At 50.2% G+C, this 17,863-nt stretch overlaps 1 non-coding gene across 1 annotated transcript; it reads left to right on the top strand.

Moving 5' to 3' along the window:
* Positions 1–2,764: 2,764 nt before the first annotated feature.
* TRNAE-UUC lies at positions 2,765–2,836 on the top strand. Its single transcript has one exon. It is a non-coding gene; the product is annotated as a tRNA-Glu (tRNA).
* Positions 2,837–17,863: the final 15,027 nt, after the last annotated feature.

Genomic DNA, 17,863 nt, shown 5'->3' with positions numbered 1-17,863 from the left:
GATCTGGTCCATGGGGTCGCGAAGATTCGGACTCGACTGTGTGACTGAACAACAACAAAAACAGCATCCAAGTAACCCAGGGCAACAGCAGCCTGAAACCGGGCTGACCCCTGAAGGGAGGGAATGTAATGCAGAATGGGGGGGGGGGAAACCCGGAATAAAAAGAAGGCTGAACTCGATTTTAGTGCAGAATTGCTTGGAGGACACCATGGTGAACGTGGATTAAAAAGGGAGCACAAAAAGGGCCTCGAATAAACTGAAGACTGGACTACTGTACTTACCCATTGTGGGGCTGCCCTTGAAGGCAATCCAGGACTTTTCAATTCTGTTGCCTGGCAGCAAGGTTATTATCTGGAGAGAGCCACTTTTTTACCTGTTACGCCTATTGTGAGATGAGCCGTGTTTGGAAACAGAAAAGGATGGAGTGAAGGCTTTAATAAATCGAAAATTTAATCCCGACAAGATGGGAGTGTTAAGGGTGGGGTGAAGGCTGGTCTGGGAACGAGGGCTCTTCCAATATTGGATGGGGTTATCTCCCTGTGAAAGACTGGGCACATAGCTTGGGGACATTTCTAGACTCAACTTTGAGTCCCGGGGCATCTTTAAGATCAACAAAGTTTTATCCAAGGGATGAGCTGTCATGTGCGCGCGCACTTCCTCAGATACAGTGAAATGGAAGTTAACAGTCCATACATATAAGCAGAGGGTGAACAGCAAACTAGCATACAACATAATGAAGATGTTTTAACAGAGGCAAAGGCCGAAAACAGAAATGACAAACTAAGTTTATATGGTCACCATTTGTGTGGATTTCATTACGGGGCTCTCCAGTCATAGAATCATAGGATGTTAGAGTTGGAAGGGACCTTGCAGGTCATCTAGTCCAACCCCCTGCAGGAGCAGAGCCGAAAGACAGCCCTACATACCTACAACATACCCGAAAGATGGTCATCCAGCCTCCACTTGGAAACGTCCAGCGAAGGAGCATCCACCACCTCCCGAGGCAGACTGTTTCACTGCTCAACCACTCTTACAGTTAGGAAGCTTTTCCTGAGATTTAGCCATTAACGACTCCCGTGTAATTTCCACCCATTAGATCTAGTCCACCCATGTGGGTCTTCCTCTGCACTCCCCCCCAGCCCATGGGGCTTTGCAGCGAGGACCCACCAACTCAATGCTTACCAGCTGCTGTCCTTTATAAAAAATTTGCAACTCCTGGAGAGCGAAACTTGCAGAAAAAAGAGGCTTTTTAAAGCCAAAAAACAGACTTTAAAACTTTGCTGTGCATTCCTGTGGCGTAGAGATAAGGTAACGCATAGAAACCCACGTGTCTGATCGCGAGAAGAGAGTCGGTCTAAGGGCAAAGTGAAGCAAAACGTTTGCCCAGACATGCGCATAACGGATGGGGCAGAGCCAGAGGTCCAGGAAGTAAGAGGAGGGAAAAATTTGCAACTCCGCTACCTGGCATTACATTTTATGGCGCGCGCGGGCGGCCTGGCCCTACAAAGTGACATTTATGTGATGTTGTAACAAATGAGTTTGACACCTTTGGATTAGATCATCAGGAATGCTTGGGGGGGGGCGCTTCTTCATGCATAGGTGTGTTCTCATCCAATGCTCCCTCTAAGCCGTGGAGTCTTGTGAGCAGGGCTTTTTTTGTAGAAAAAGCCCAGCAGGAACTCCTTCGCATAATAGGCCATACCCAACAGCAGGAACTCATTAGCCTATTACGCCACATCCCTGACAGCACAGCTCATTGGCATATTAGGCCACACCCCCATGTTACCAGAAGTGTGGTCATCCAGCCACACCCACCTTCTGCTTCTTATTCTCTTCACCTTGTTTGTTGTCAGAACCCAGGGCTTTTTGCACGTTAGGCCACACACCCCTAATTGTAGCCAATCCGAATGAGTTTCTGCTGTTGGGTGTGGCCTGTTATGCTAATGAGTTCCTGCTAGGCGTGGCCAACTTGGGAGCCAGCCGGAACTCCGTTCCTGTGCATTCCTGCCCCAAAATAGCCCGGCTTGTGAGCAAAAATTCTCCTCTGTGAGCTACCGGCATTAAGGTTGTGAGCGAGCAATTTGGCTGCTCCGTAAATCAGTTTGCTCTGGAGCCGTCCCTTCCTGAGCCGAGATGAAAATGTGTGAGCCGGAGGCTAAAAATCTGCGAGCTAGCTCACACTTACTCATCTTAGAGGGAACATTGTTCTCATCCCTCTGCAGGAATCATCACTTGCATGCGCCCAGGACTGAGTGGTTTGTGCACTTAAAGAGCCGCGTGAACACTTAACAACAACGATCGTTTCTCGTACCCCACCGGAATGCCTCCTTTTTATTTCTCTGAGGGGAAAGTATTATTTGAATAGTTGTCACCGAGGGATTCCTAAGCTCTTTGTTGTCAAAACTGCACCAGACACAAAAGGCTCGGAAACAAGGACGACCCGACTCAGTCTCTGATTCATTTGTTTGTTTGCCCTGGCAGATGGAAGGGTGGCTCATCCATGCTGGAGGTTAAGTAGCCGGGCAGCAGGGAGGATGACGGCATGGGGGCTTGGCTCAGTGGCTGAGTGTCTGCCTGGCATGCAGAAGGTCCCAGGTTCAATCCCTGGCACCTCCAGTTAAGAGGACCAGGCAGCAGGTGACGTGGAAGACCTTTGCCTGAGACCCTGGGGAGCAGCTGCCAGTCTGAGTAGACAATACTATGAGGGACCGAAGGTCTTGACTCAGAAGAACACAGTTTCCTGGGTTCAAGACTGTCAGGGATAGGGGCCGTGGCTCAGTGGCAGAGCATCTGCTTTTCATGCAGAAGGTCCCAGGTTCAATCCCTGGCATCTCCAGTTAAAAGGACCAGGCAGTAGGTAATGGGAAAGACCTCCGCCTGAGACCATGGAGAGCCATGAAGCGGGGCTGTAGCTCAGTGGAAGAGCCTCTGCTTGGCATGCAGAAGGTCCCAGGTTCAATCCCCGGCCTCTCCAGTTTAAAAGACCACACAGTAGGTGATGGGAAAGACCTCTGCCTGAGACCCTGGAGAGCCATGAAGCGAGGCTGTGGCTCAGTGGAAGAGCCTCTGCTTGGCATGCAGAAGGTCCCAGGTTCAATCCCAGGCATTTCCAAATAAAAGGGTCAGGGAGGAGGTGATAGGAAAGACCTCCGCCTGAGACCCTGCAGCGCAGCTGCTGGTCAGACAAGGGGTTACAAAATCCATGACTGGCTCTCCAGTGTGTTGTTCCTTGGCAAATAATAGATGACGAGGAAAGGCCCTGAGGACAGGCAACCGGTGCAGAAGAGCAAAGCCCTTTCTCTGCCCTTGCTAGAGTCAGAGTTGATGGAGGACGACCACAGCGGAGATCTGGCTTCGTCTGCTTTGACCCACCTCTACGCTCAAGCACAGCATGGTGTTCAGAACAGCCTTTTAGAGATATCGATCTCCAGGAACTCATTAGCATACTAGGCCACACCCATGACAGCACAGCTCATTATCATATTAGGCCACACCCCCGTGCTACCAGAAGTGTGGCCATCCAGCCACACCCACCTTTTGCTTCTTATTCTGCTTACCTTGTTTGTTGTCAAAACCCAGGGCTTTTCTTGTAGCAGGAACTCCTTTGCATGTTAGGCCACACACCCCGAATGTAGCCAATCCTGATGAGTTTCTGCTGTTGGGTGTGGCCTGTTATGCTAATGAGCTCCTGCTGGGTGTGGCCAACTCGGGAGCCAGCCGGAACTCCGTTCCTGTGCGTTCCTGCCCAAAAATAGCCCTGTCGATCTCTAATAACTTTCACGTTTCCTCCCGCCCCACAAGAGACAGCACAGAGTCCCAACAGGATATAACCAGACTCTGAGCTCCTTGGAAGAAGGGCATGGATAAAAATTAGACAGCTAAGGAGAGACGGGAGGGGACGGAGCGGAACAGAATGATGGATGTTGGAACGAGACATCCTGCCTTCGCGTACAAAGCGACAGGGTTCCAAGAAAGCCACCGTGGGGTGACGGTGAAGAGCTCACTATCCGCATCGACCAAGTGGGCGTCGGCCGCGAGGGAAGCCAGTTTTGATGGCTCTGAATGAGGGGTCCCCAACAGGGTGCCCGCGGGCGCCACAGCACCTACCATATTTTTCCTGGTGCCCACTAAGTGTTTTCAGAAAGTGGGCGGGGCCAGGTGAGGCACTTCCCCATGAGGGCCTCTGATTGGCCACGGGAGTTCCAATTGGCTGGGCAGATTTTATCTATCTATCATTTATAGCCTGCCCCTTCCTGTACAACGGGGCTCAGAGCAGGTAACAACAATATTCATAAAACAATATCTATAAATTGAACAACCCCCTGCACAATGCAGGAAATTCACACGTACCTCCTCCCATAATCCGGTGTAGTGGTTAGGAGCACAGACTCTAATCTGGGAGAACCGGGTTTGATTCCCCACTCCTCCACATGCAGCTGCCGGAGTGACTTTGGGTCAGTCACAAGTTATTTCAGAGCTGCTCTCTTAAGGGCAGTCCTCGAGAGAGCTCTCTCAGCCCCACCTACCTCACAGGGTGCCTGTCGTGGGGAGGGGAAGGGAAAGGAGATTGTGAGCCCCTCTGAGACTCCTTCGGGTAGTGAAGGGCGGGGTATAAATCCAATCTCTTCTCTTCTTCAGCAAATGCGGAATAGCAGGAGCAAAAAGGGGGAGGGGGAGGGGGAGGGGAGGAAGGGGGGGGTCAGTCTAGAATGGAATCCGTCCGTGCCCTCAACCACAAGCCTGGCGGAACACCTCCATCTTGCAGGCCCCGTGGAACGGCATCAAATCCCACAGGGCTCGGATCTCCCTCGGTAGAGCATTCCACCAGGTTGAGGCCAGGGCCAAAAAAGGCCGAGTTCAGGTTGAGGACAGCCGGATGCTTTTTGGGCCAGGGATCCCCCGTAAGTTGCCATCCATTGAGCGTAACGCTCTTTGGAGGATGAACCAGGAGAGGCAATCCAGGGGGTATGCTGCTCCCAGATCATTTAGGGCTTTAAAGCTTAGTACCAAAACCTTGGGGCCATGGTGGCTCAGAGGTTAAGACGCTGAGCTGCAGACTGGAAGGTCTGTAGTTCAGCAGTTCGAGACCCAAGTGCGCCGCATGACGGAGTGAGCTCCCGTCTCTAGTTCAAGCTCCTGCCCACCTCGCAGTTCGACAGCAAGAACTCGCAAGTGGATAAATAGGTACCGCTTCGGTGGGAAGGTCACAGCGTTCCGTGTGCCTCGGTGTCGAGTCATGCCAGCCACATGACCATGGAGAAGTCTTCAGACAGCGCTGGCTATTCAGCTTTGAAACGGAGATGAGCACCGCAACCCTAGAGTTGGATTTGACTGGCTTTCGAGCAAGGGAAACCTTTACCTTTACCAAAACCTTGAACCTGATCCTGTGAAACAGGACGCCGGACTACATGGAGCCTTGGTTTGATCCAACATGGCTGCCCTTATGCTCTCTTAGTCCTTGTGGCAGCCTGACACATATCATGGGAGGGGCTGTGGCTCTGTGGTACAGCATCTGCTTGTCATGCGCAAGGTCCCAAGTTCAATCCCCAGCATCTCCATCTGGTGGTAGGCGATGTGAAAGACCTCCACCTGAGACCCTGGAGAGCAGCTGCCAGTCTGAGTAGACGATACTGAAACTCAGGGGTCATTTCCTGCGGGAGCACACAGGAGCAGAGCTCCGGCAGTAAGGAGCCCAGGGGGCGGGCACATGCAACACATGCCCCCTGCTTCCAGCAGCCCTCAGTCGGACGACGAGGAGCAAGAAGCAGCCAGGTAAGTTGCAGAGCCCCCCCCCCCGCCACCTGCCTTCAGGTACAAGCTCTCCCTCCTCTGCACGTCCCCCCCCCCATAGCTAGCAATCCAGAACAGTCCAGTGGAGCCTGAATGGTGGGTGTTGCCTTCTGATACATTTCCGGTGATGTCAGGGGGTGTTGCATATGCAAATGAGTTATGCTAATTGTATAGAAATATTAATTCCTGTAGGCCTCATGTCTCCCTTTGAATGTTATGTAGCATCATGTTTCCCCTTGGAATGCCTTTTGCTCTCACCCCCTGGTGTTCTAGCTTCCTATGCCTGACCATTTGCTCAATTGCCCTGTCATATAAACACACATGTTTCACACTTCTGGCAGACCTACTGGAGCCTAGCTGCCAGGAGTCACGTACCACATGGAGGGGTGGTTAGAGGGAGTGGTTAGGGTTTGGAGTCACATTCTGCAGGTGGGGCTTCAATACTACTGACCACTCAAGACACTTGGACACTTTCAGATCTTGTTCAATTGGCTCCTGGCCCGGGGTCATTTGAATCCTGAAATTGCCCTTTATTAGTCTGAAAACAAAGACATGAGCTCAGATTTTCTGCTTGCTGTTCTGTTCTGTTATCTGCTGTCTGTGGATTTATTCTTGAAATGCTTTGTTTCTGCCATGTGGCTGGCAGACAAAGGATTCTGGGGTGCAGCTCAACACATGGCTGCATATTGGCACAAAGATGAAACTAACTGGACTTTATTCCCATGGACTATCTTGACTATCGACTACCCTGGTAACTATGAGTATCTTTAATGTTAGTAAGGGCCACAGAGCCATAGGATTTCTTGTTTAATGTCTTTTCTGGTCTGATTGCTAAGTTCTGTGTCAAATAAACTTTATTCTGTTTATAACTTGTGTGATGATTGATGGGCAAACTGACTCTAAGGCTAAATCCTTGGGCCTAGCTGGCTGTGCTACCATTAAATCTTAAGAGTGCATCTCTAAGGAGGTGTTGGAGCTGGGCATGGTGGTTATTGTTTGTTAATATAGGAGTCCTTCCCTCATTCCTAGTGAGGCGTGGGGGCCAGATCCTATACACTAATAAGTTATGCTAATGAGCTCCTGCACCTCTTTTTCAATGAAATGACCCCTGCTGAAATTGATGGACCAAGGGTCTGACTCGCAGGGCTCTTTTTGTAGCAGGTACTCATTTGCATATTAAGCGACACACCCCTAATGTAGCCAATCCTCCGAGAGCTTGCAGTAGCCCCTTTAAGAAGAGCTCTGTAAGCTCTTGGAGGATTGGCTACATTAGGGGTGTGTGGCCTAATATGCAAAGGAGTTCCTGCTACAAAAAGAGCTTCATATGCTCATGCGTTTGTTCCTGAATACAAGCTGTCCTTACTTGTACTGTAATGAGTATCGATGTTCCCTTGCGCTCCAAGTTCTCACCACTCTCAGTGGAAATTCTTTTTTATCTCCTGGTAAATTATTCGTGAAGTGTGTCTGAACGGCCTGAAGTGCTGTTCATAATACGTTTCCCCCACCCCCCGCCCCCAAACAAACGGTTCTGGGGCTTCGGAGCACGGAATAAAAGAAGCTCCACGGAGAAGGATATTTTTAGTTCCTCGAGCCATCTGACTGACGGGTAGGGATCATCAGTATCCCAAATTTAAAATTGATTGAAGCAACAGAGATGCTTGTCAAGGCGGGGGGGGGGGGGAAACGACTCAAAAGACTAGGCGGTGCGGCAATGAATGAAGACCGCACGGACTTTAATCAGGTTCCAGCTAAGTGAAATGTGGAAGCGGTTAGAATAGTCCTATCCAATTAAGGCTGCCAGCCCGGGGTTGGGAAATTCCTGGAGGGTTTTTTTGGGGGGTGGAGCACGGAGAAGGCGGGGCTTGGGGAGAGGAGCGGAAGAAGAGGAGGAGGGAGGAGGGGAAGGAGATTGGATTTATACCCCGCCCTTCACTACCCGAAGGAGTCTCAGAGGAGCGGCTCACAATCTCCTTTCCCTTCCCCTCCCCACAACAGGCACCCTGTGAGGTAGGTGGGCTGAGAGAGCTCTTGACAGAAACTGCTCTTTTTCAAGAACAGCTCTTATCAGAACTACGGCTTGCCCAAGGTCATCCAGCAGGTGCAAGTGGAGGAGTGGGGGAATCAAACCTGGTTCTCCCAGATTAGAGTCCGCGCACTTAACCACTACACCAGAAGAGATTAGATTTATACCCTTCCCTTCACTACCCGAAGGAGTCTCAGAGCAGCTCACAAACTCCTTCCCCTTCCCCTCCCCACAACAGACACCCTGTGAGGTAAAAGAAGAAGAGAAGAGATGGGATTTATACCCCGCCCTTCACTACCCGAAGGAGTCTCAGAGCCGCTTACAATCTCCTTTCCCTTCCCCTCCCCACAACAGACACCCTGTGAGGTAGGTGGGGCTGAGAGAGCTCTTGACAGAGACTGCTCTTTTTTCAAGAACAGCTCTTTCCAGACTAGGTAGGTGGGGCTGAGAGAGCTCTTTCGAGGACTGCCCTTGAGAGAACAGCTCTGAGGAGGGCTTTTTTTATAAAAAAGGTCCAGCAGGAACTCATTAGCATAATAGGCCACACCCAGCAGCAGGAACTTATTAGCATATTAGGCCACACCCCCTGACTGCACAGCTCATTAGCATATTAGGCCGCACCCCCATGTTACCAGAAGTGGGGTCATCCAGCCACACCCACCTTTTGCTTCTTATTCTGTTTACCTTGTTTGTTGTCAAAACCCAGGGCCTTGTTTTGTAGCAGGGACTCCTTTGCATGTTAGGCCACACACCCCTAATGTAGCCAATTCTAATGAGTTTCTAGTGTTGGGTGTGGCCTATTATGCTAATGAGTTCCTGCTGGGCGTGGCCAACTCGGGAGCCAGCCAGAACTCCGTTCCTGTGCGTTCCTGCCCCAAAATAGCCCTGGCTCTGAGAGAACTTGTGACTGACCCAAGGGCACAGCAGCAAACCCCGGTCCTCCCTGAAGAAGGAGGAGGAGGAGGAGATTGGATTTATACCCCGCCCTTCACTATCCAAAGGTGTCTCAGAGCGACTTACAAATTCCTTCCCCTTCCCCTCCCCACAACAGACACCCTGTGAGGTAGGTGGGGCTGAGAGAGCTCTTGACAGAGACTGCTCTTTTTTCAAGAACAGCTCTTATCAGAACTACAGCTTGCCCAAGGTCATCCAGCAGCTGCAAGTGGAGGAGTGGGGGAATCAAACCTGGTTCTCCCAGATGAGAGTCCGTGCACTTCACCACGACACCAAACTGGCTCCTAACCACTACACCAAACAGTGGGGTCTAATGCCATACAGTCCACCCTCCAAAGCAGCCATTTTCTCCACGGGAACCGATCTCTGCCATCTGTAGATCCGCTGCAATTTTGGGAGATCTCCAGGCCCCATCTGGAATTTGGCAACCTATAACCAAAATGTTCTGAATGAACACGTGAAGGTGTCTTGTACTGATTCGGACACTTGGTCCACTGAAGTTAGTATTGCCTACTCAGACTGGCAGTGGCTCTCCAAGGTCTGAGGCAGAGGTCTTTCACATCACCTACTGCCTGGTCCTTTTTTGACTGGAGATGCCAAGGATTGAACCTGGGACCTTCTGCATGCCAAGCAGATGCCCTACCACTGAGCCAGGGCCCCAGATCGAGGTATTTCCCATCACCTGCTGCCGGGTCCTTTTAACTGGAGATGACAGGGATTGAACCTGGGACCTTCTGCATGCCAAGCAGATGCTCTACCACTGAGCCAGGGCCCCAAATCGTGGTCTTTCCCATCATCTACTGCCTGGTCCTTTTTACTGGAGATGACAGGGATTGAACCTGGGACCTTCTGCATGCCAAGCAGATGCTCTACCACTGAGCCAGGGCTTCAGATCGAGGTCTTTCCCATCACCTACTGCCCGGTCCTTTTAACTGGAGATGCCGGGGGTTGTCCTTGGGACCTTCTGCATGCCAAGCAGATGCTCTACCATGGAGCCAGGGCCCCAGATCGAGGTCTTTCCCATCGCCTACTGCCCGGTCCTTTTAACTGGAGATGCCGGGGGTTGTCCTTGGGACCTTCTGCATGCCAAGCAGATGCTCTACCAGTGAGTGTTAATAATAATCTCCATAATAATCTCCACAATAATCTCCATAGATCAGGAAGGCCCCCACTGTCCTGGCTTTCCGCAAACCATGCAGAACTGAATTATTCAAGAGGACTGACATACGCAGGCAATAAGGCAGCATGGAACAAAATTATTCGCAAAGTTAATTGGACAGATTATTAGGGCTGTGGACTATACCACCACATATTGCTTGCTGTAAGTAGGATCCTACGATGTAATTTTGCATCATTTAATGCGTCGCGTTAACACTTAATGCTTTGCGTCAGCTCCGTTTTTTAGACTTCAGGTTGGCTCTGCAACCCAAATCCTGTTGCACGGTTGACGGAATGTCCCGTCTTGTTGACTGTAGAGACTCCCTGAGACACAGTGAGAAAGGCGGAATAGTTTTCTCCCTCTCCCCAAAAGACTGGAACTCGAGGGCATCTTTACTGCCGGAGCTCCGTTCCTGTGCGCTCCTGCAGGAAATGACCCCTGGGGAGGAGAATCCTATGGCCTGACTATAGAGTTTCAGGGAATTCCTAGAGCTACCCTTTGTCACTTCCTGTGAGGACTTCTGGCAAGTACAGGAGGCTACATTTCTTTTTTTTTTAATTTTATCCTGTGAAACCGTGTTCCCGCAACTCTCCTACCAGTTGCCGGGCATTGCTCGGCGATCCGAGAGGCGACTGGAAATACACCAGAAATCCATAGAAATATACCAGACCGTGAGTTGACATATGCTGCACGGGTTTGGGACTGGGAGAGGGCAGGGAGACCTGGCACACGCTTCACCCTCTTCCCAACCTCCAGGTTCCCCAATGTGACCTGCGGGGGTACAGGCTCGCCAACCCGTAGGTGGCCCCTGGAGATCTCCTGGTATTACAATTCGTCTCCCCGCCCTCCCCCAGGCTCCACCCCCGACTCTACATAGGTTTGCCAAATCGGGTGTTGCGCCGCAGCGGGGGACTCCCGGCTGGCGTCTGGAGCATGCCAGCCGCACGCACGGCACCCGGAAGTGACATGACGACGCCGGGCATGCTGGGGGCGGGGCCACGACCATCCGAGGGAAAACCATAGAGTTTTCCCTCAGATGACCGTGGCCCCGCCCCCAGCGTGCCCGGCGTGGTCGCGTCACTTCCGGGTGACGTGCACGTCAGGGTGGGGCTCCCCCCCGGGGTCCGATCCACCGGTGGCGGGGAACGGGCCTCTGGGGCGGGGGTTTCCCTGCCCCCCGGGGGGACTTGGCAAGCCTAACTCTCCAGAACCTTCCCAACCCATAGTTGGCAACTCTGTACTGGAAAACTTGTGTCAGGTTGGAGGGCAGCAAGCAGCTGGCTATTTCCCAACAGCTGGGCATAAATATTGGAATACCCCTTCTAGACCAGCACAAAGCCCTGCCCCCTTTATCTCTCCATCTGCATTTAGCCTTTGCTCTGCTGTTTTAAAAGATCAACAACCTCAGATATGCAGACGATACCACTCTGATGGCAGAAAGTGAAGAGGACCTTAAGAGCCTCTTGCTCAGAGTAAAAGAGGAGAGTGCAAAAGTGGGCTTGAAGCTCAACATCAAAAAAACTAAGATCATGGCATCCGGCCCCATCACTCCTTGGCAAATAGAAGGGGAAGTCGTGGAAGTAGTGACAGACTTCACGTTCCTGGGATCCCAGATCACCGCAGACTGTGACTGCAGCCATGAAATTAAAAGACGCCTGCTCCTTGGGAGGAAAGCGATGGCGAACCTAAACAGCATGATAAAAAGTAGAGACATCACCCTGCCAACAAAAGTCCGCATGGTCAAAGCAATGGTATTCCCAGTAGTCATGTATGGCTGCGAGAGTTGGACTATAAGGAAGGCCAAGCACTGAAGAATAGATTCTTTTGAACTATGGTGCTGGAGAAGACTCTTGAGAGTCCCTTGGACTGCAAGAAGAACAAATCAGTCAATCCTCAAAGAAATCAACCCTGACTGTTCCCTGGAAGGCCAGATAATGAAACTGAAGCTCAAATACTTTGGCCACCAAATGAGAAGGGAGCACTCACTGGAGAAGACCCTGATGCTGGGAAAGATTGAAGGTCAAAGAAGACGGGGAGGGCAAAGGATGAGATGGTTGGACAGTGTCATCGACGCAACGAACATGAATTTGAACCAACTTCAGAGGACAGCGGAAGACAGGAGGGCCTGGCGGGAGCTGGTCCATGGGGTCGCGAAGAGTCGGACTCGACTGTGCGACTGAACAACAACTGCTGTTTTACCAGACCCCACACGGGAACAGAAAAAGAGGCGGTTCAAAACCACCATTCAACTACCTCGGGCCAACACCGTACTGAGGGCAGAGTCACACACACCCGAATGGCCATAAAACAGCCATAAATCTATGCAGACGGCTACCATAAAACCAAAAGATCAAACAAAGTGAAAGCGGCCGGCAGTCTGGACACTGCCATAAACTGTGACACTCAATCAAAGTGAAAGTGGCATGCAATGTAGACAGGAATTTCTGTTCCAACTTGGGTTTGGTATAACAGCGGAGCAAATGCTAGATGCGGATTGGGCCCGGTGAACATTCCGAGATAAAAGAGAGTCCGTGTGAGTAACTAAGAACTCATACATGACTAGGTTTAATAACATAATAATATATTGAAACAACAATATATAAATAACCTATTACCACAAATCAACGCTCCACAAATACAATAAATATCCCATACAAAGTGTCCAAATCATATAAAAAGTCCTTGCCAAATGATTTATATTTTATGAAAAGCACAATTCCCAGACGATAATCTCTAGAGTTGCTGTAAATAATATATGTGTGTTGGATTCCAAATGATGCACGCGACTCCTTTAAGCAGTCTTTGCCAGATTTTACAGCTTGCAATATCATGTAATCACGCTAGACCTGTTGGATTCCAAAGAATGATTACGGCTCCTTTAAGCATTCCTCATCAACTTTCAAACCGAGCAATGCAATATAGTTGTATAAAGCCTCCTGTTGGGTTCCAAATAATTCATGCGGCTCCTTTAAAGCAGTCCTTGCTAGTTTACAAAACTAGCAATATAATATAGTTGTATATATAGCCTGACAGGAAAGGTAAAGGTTCCCTTGCTCGAAAGCCAGTCAAATCCGACTCTAGGGTTGCGGTGCTCATCTCCGTTTCAAAGCCGAAGAGCCAGCGCTCTCTGAAGATGTTTCCGTGGTCATGTGGCCGCCATGACTAAACACCAAGGTGCACGGAAACACCGGCCTAAATCTTCTGTTTCAAAAATCTTCTTCAAAGACTAACGGCTCACCGTCATGCTTATTACTATATGGCCAGGGTCCAATATACCTGAGGGACCGCCTTTCCCCATACATACCCCAGAGAGCACTACGGTTGGGGGCCCAACATCGCTTAGTGATCCCAGGCCCAGGGAGGCCAGGCTTGCTGCAACCAGGGTCAGGGCCTTTTCAGTGGTGGCTCCTAACGGTGGAATGAGCTCCGGGAGGAGATCAGGGCCCTGCGGGACCTTTCACAGCTCCGCAGGGCCTGCAAGACGGAGCTCTTCCGCCAGGCTTTCAATTAGGAGCCGCCACTACCACGACCAACAACTATCTGGTGGTAACGACGGGATGATGGGATGGCCCAATATTCCCCCAAGAGCACTACGTAGTGTTCCCCAAAGAGCACTACGGTCGGGGTCGCAGCACCTATTGGTGGTTCCTGGCCCCAAGGACATCAGGTTGGCTGCAACCAGGGCCAGGGCTTTTTCGGCAGCGGCTCCTGTCTGGTGGAATGAGCTCCCATAGCAGGTTCAGGCCCTGCAGGACCTGGCACAGTTCCGCGGGGCCTGCAAGACGGAGCTCTTCCGCTAGGCCTTTGCATAGGAGCCGCTGCCGTCACTGTACCACCACCGAGTGCCATCTTCGACGGTGGATTAGATCTGGAGGTGAGCCGGCCCTGGGCAGACGCCTAGTTAACCAAAGAATGTTTGTTGTCAGGTTAGGTTGACAAATGGAACTCATCTTGGATTAAGGAAACTAACATCAAGAGCACCGCACTTAACTCAGTGATTGTTTTATATCGTTAAATGATTGTTTTACGTTGTTTTAACTGTCTGTTATGGCATTTGCCTCTGTTGTAAGCCGCCCTGAGCCTGTTGGGGAGGGTGGGGTATAAATCTAATAAATAAATAAATAAATATCTCGCTACAGTACTACGATGGGGTCGGGGCCGTCGAAGCGAGCTTTTGGGTACATCTATAGATCACCATCTGATTTGACTGATTTGATCAAATTGGTAACATCACTGAGCACTTTATTACTGTTAAATATGGTTGATGTTATGCTGTTTTTAATGTTTTATTTGGCACATGTTGCCCTTATTTGTAAGCCACCCTGAGCCCGTTCACGGGGAGGGCGGGATAGAAGTGTAATCATAAATAATTTTTTTTAAAAAATAAAGAATACGCTATAACAATATCCTATGTTGCACGCTGTGGTGGGGAGGGGAAGGGAAAGGAGTTTGTAGGCCGTTCTGAGACTCCTTTGGGTAGTGAAGGGCAGGGTATAAATCCAATCTCCTCTTCTTCTTCTTCTACCTCACAGGGTGTCTGTTGTGGGGAGGGGAAGGGAAAGGAGATTGTAAGCCGCTCTGAGACTCCTTCCAGTAGTGAAGGGCAGGGTATAAATCCTGTCTTCTCCTCCTCCTCCTCTTCTTGTTCCACATGCAGCTGCTGGTGTGACCTTGGGTCAGTCACAAGTTCTCTCAGAGCTGTTCTCTCAAGGGCAGTCCTCAGAAGAGCTCTCTCAGCCCCACCTGCCTCACTGGGTGTCTATTGTGGGGAGGGGAAGGGAAAGGAGTTTGTTAGCCGCTCTGAGACTCCTTCGGGTAGTGAAGGACGGGGAATAAATCCAATCTCCTCCTACTCAGCAACGGGGGGGGGGGGGACAACGGCAGTAGCCAAGGCTGCTGCTTGACAGGCCAATTCTCCTGACAAATTGTTAAGCAATAGTGAGGGCCAGACAAAAATCTCCCGCGGAAAGCAGGCAGAAAAGCGATGTTCCCTTTTTCTCTGCAGCGGCAAGGAAAGCCCAGACACACAGATTGCCCCTTAGTGGAAAACAAGGATTTTTAAAATTTATGTATTTATTGACTTTATTTACATCTCGCCTTTCTCCCGAGCAGCCCCGTAGCTAGGGCTTTTGGGGGGAGGGGGCCTCAGGGGTGGTGGAGCTCATTAAATCAAAGTTAATTACATTAATTCACTTTGGGGCCAGCCCAGGGGGGAGGAGGCCTGGAAGAAAAGCTAGGGGGCCAGGCCCCACGGGCCCCACATTAGCTACGGGCCTGCTCCCGAGTGAGAATCCTGAGGGGCTTGCATCGTTCTCTTCTCCTCTGTTTCCTCCTCACAGCCACCCTGCGAGGTAGGTTAGCTTGAGAGGACGTGGCGGGGCCAAAGTCGCCCAGTGAGGTTCCATGGCAAAGCAGAGATTCGAACCTGTGTTTCCCGGATCCTAGTTCAACACTTTACTTAACCTCGCTGGGTCTCATGTTCAAATGCTTGAACCACAGGTCTCCGTCCATCTTTTAAAATGAAATTACAGTGGGGGGGGGTGATTTGCCTCAGGATTCTGTGGGAAGGGGAAGGAGGGAGGAGAAGGAGATTGGATTTATACCCCACCCTTCACACAGATTCTCAGAGCAGGTTACAATCTCCTTTCCCTTCCCCTCCCCACAACAGACACCCTGTGAGGGAGGTGGGGCTGAGAGTGCTCTCTCGAGGACATCTCTTGAGAGAACGGCTCTGAGAGAACTTGTGACTGACCCAAGGTCACACCAGCAGCTGCATGTGGAGGGCTGGGGAATCAAAACCCGGTTTTCGCAGATTAGAGTCCGCGCTCCTAACCCCTACACCAAACTGACATTGGGTCCACTTTTCAAAGCGGCCATTTCACCAAACTGACATTGGGTGCACCTTCCAAAGCGGCCATTTTGTCCAGGGGAACTTATCTCTGTCGCTTGGCGATCAGATATAATCCCAGAAGACCTCCCGCTACTACCCGGAAGCCGGCAACCCAAGACCACAGCTGGGTATAACGCCATAGAGTCCACCCTCCAAAGCAGCCATTTTCTCCAGGGGAACAAAATCTCTAGCGTCTAGAAATCAGTTGTAATTCGAGGGCATCTCCAGGCCCCACCTGGAGGTTGGCAATTCAACCAAACACCTCATGACAGACCCAATTCCTCTGCGTTGCTTTCAATTTTGCAAATTGGTCCTTGCAGAGGTAATTATGGAACGAGAAAGAAAATCAATTATACTGATAGGCGGATACCTGCGAAGAAGTACCAGCCGACGTCAAAATTAACTCCATGCACAGTCGAGTTCTGGCGTATTTGCAAACGGCCTCAAAGCAAAGAAATTGCCGCAAAGGGGGATGGGGGAAGTACGGGATCGGCAACTTGCCCGGCGAGTCCTGAGTCAGGCAAATCCGCCATCGATTTCAAATTGGAAAGTTCTGCTGGTGTTAGGAAAGGGGAGCTGGGAGTTTAATTAGAAGCCAACGAACAACTCACAAAGAAAGGGCCTGATTCAGCACCTGGACAGCGGCCCAACCGTCAGTCCTCCTCCCCCCTCCCCCCAATCGCAAAATGGCTTTTTTATTTTTAACTCAGTCACATTTGGAATTATTTTTAGGCCCGGTTAGCCTTAGCAAAGTGTGCTGGACGGATCAAAGCCGCACGTGCCACCAACTGTCCCTATTTTCAGGGGCCTGGCCCCGTTATGTCGCTGTCCCTTAACGTTGGCCGAGAGTTTAAGAGATACTTTTCAAAAGGGTGGTTAAAGCCTGGGTCTAGGGTTGCCACCCTGCAGGTGGTTATTCAAAAGGGTGGTTAAAGCCTGGGTCTAGGGTTGCCACCCTGCAGGTGGTTATTCAAAAGGGTGGTTAAAGCCTGGGTCTAGGGTTGCCACCCTGCAGGTGGTTATTCAAAAGGGTGGTTAAAGCCTGGGTCTAGGGTTGCCACCCTGCAGGTGGTTATTCAAAAGGGTGGTTAAAGCCTGGGTCTAGGGTTGCCACCCTGCAGATGGTTATAACATATCATAAATAATTTTATATATTTTTAAAAATATATTATTACAATAATTTCTTCATTCATAATTAATCATTCCCAATTCATAGTATAAGAATATCAAATATCATCTCAAAATGTTATAAAGAGAGTTTAAGGAGTCCTCCCTTTTGAAACTTTTATTTACAGAGGAGGACTATTATTAGTGATAAGGTTGTACGATATCTTTTGAGATTCTATGGAGATGATATTTGATATTCTTATACTACGAATTGTGAATGATTAATTATGAATGGAGAAATTATTGTAATAATATTTTCCAAAAAATATAAAATTATTTATGATATGTTATAATCATCTGTGCACTGTATTTGTTGTATGTTGGTTTTCCTACTTACCGTGGGTCCTTGTTTGGTTTTGTGAACCCTGCAGGTGGGGCCTGGAAATCTTCCACTATTACAGTTGGTCTCCAGGCAACAGAAATCAGTCCCCCTGGAGAAAAGGCCTACTTCGGATGACGGGCTCTATGGTACTATACCCTGCCGGGGTCCTTCCTCTCCTCAAACCTCACTCTCCCCAGGCTCCACCCCCAAAATCTCGAGGTATTTCCCAACCCTACCTGAGCTCCCAACGACGCCTGCCTGGAACAGTCAACCCTCAGGCACCCCTCAGGTTGCCAGGCCAAATTTGGCAATCGGTAGAAGGGTTGGGGACAGGGAAATGGAGGGGGCGAGCAACACCGCTGAAGTCACTACATCACTTTTGGGTGAACCCCAGAAGTGACACGGGGTAGGTCAAGGAGTCGTCGAAAACTCTATGGTTTTACCATAGAGTTTCCAGGAATTCCTAGAGCTACCCCATGTCATTTCCAGGTTTTCCTCAGACGTGACATAGTGACGTAGCTGACATCACTTTTTTTAAATCCCCTGCCGCTGCTCAGA

This window comes from Gekko japonicus, unplaced genomic scaffold, assembly GCF_001447785.1.
Source record: "Gekko japonicus isolate JY-2015 unplaced genomic scaffold, Gekko_japonicus_V1.1 scaffold1603, whole genome shotgun sequence".
Classification (NCBI taxonomy): Eukaryota; Metazoa; Chordata; class Lepidosauria; order Squamata; family Gekkonidae; genus Gekko; species Gekko japonicus.
The sequence above is the reverse complement of the archived record's forward strand: the minus strand, read 5'-3'. Positions and strand labels throughout refer to the sequence as shown.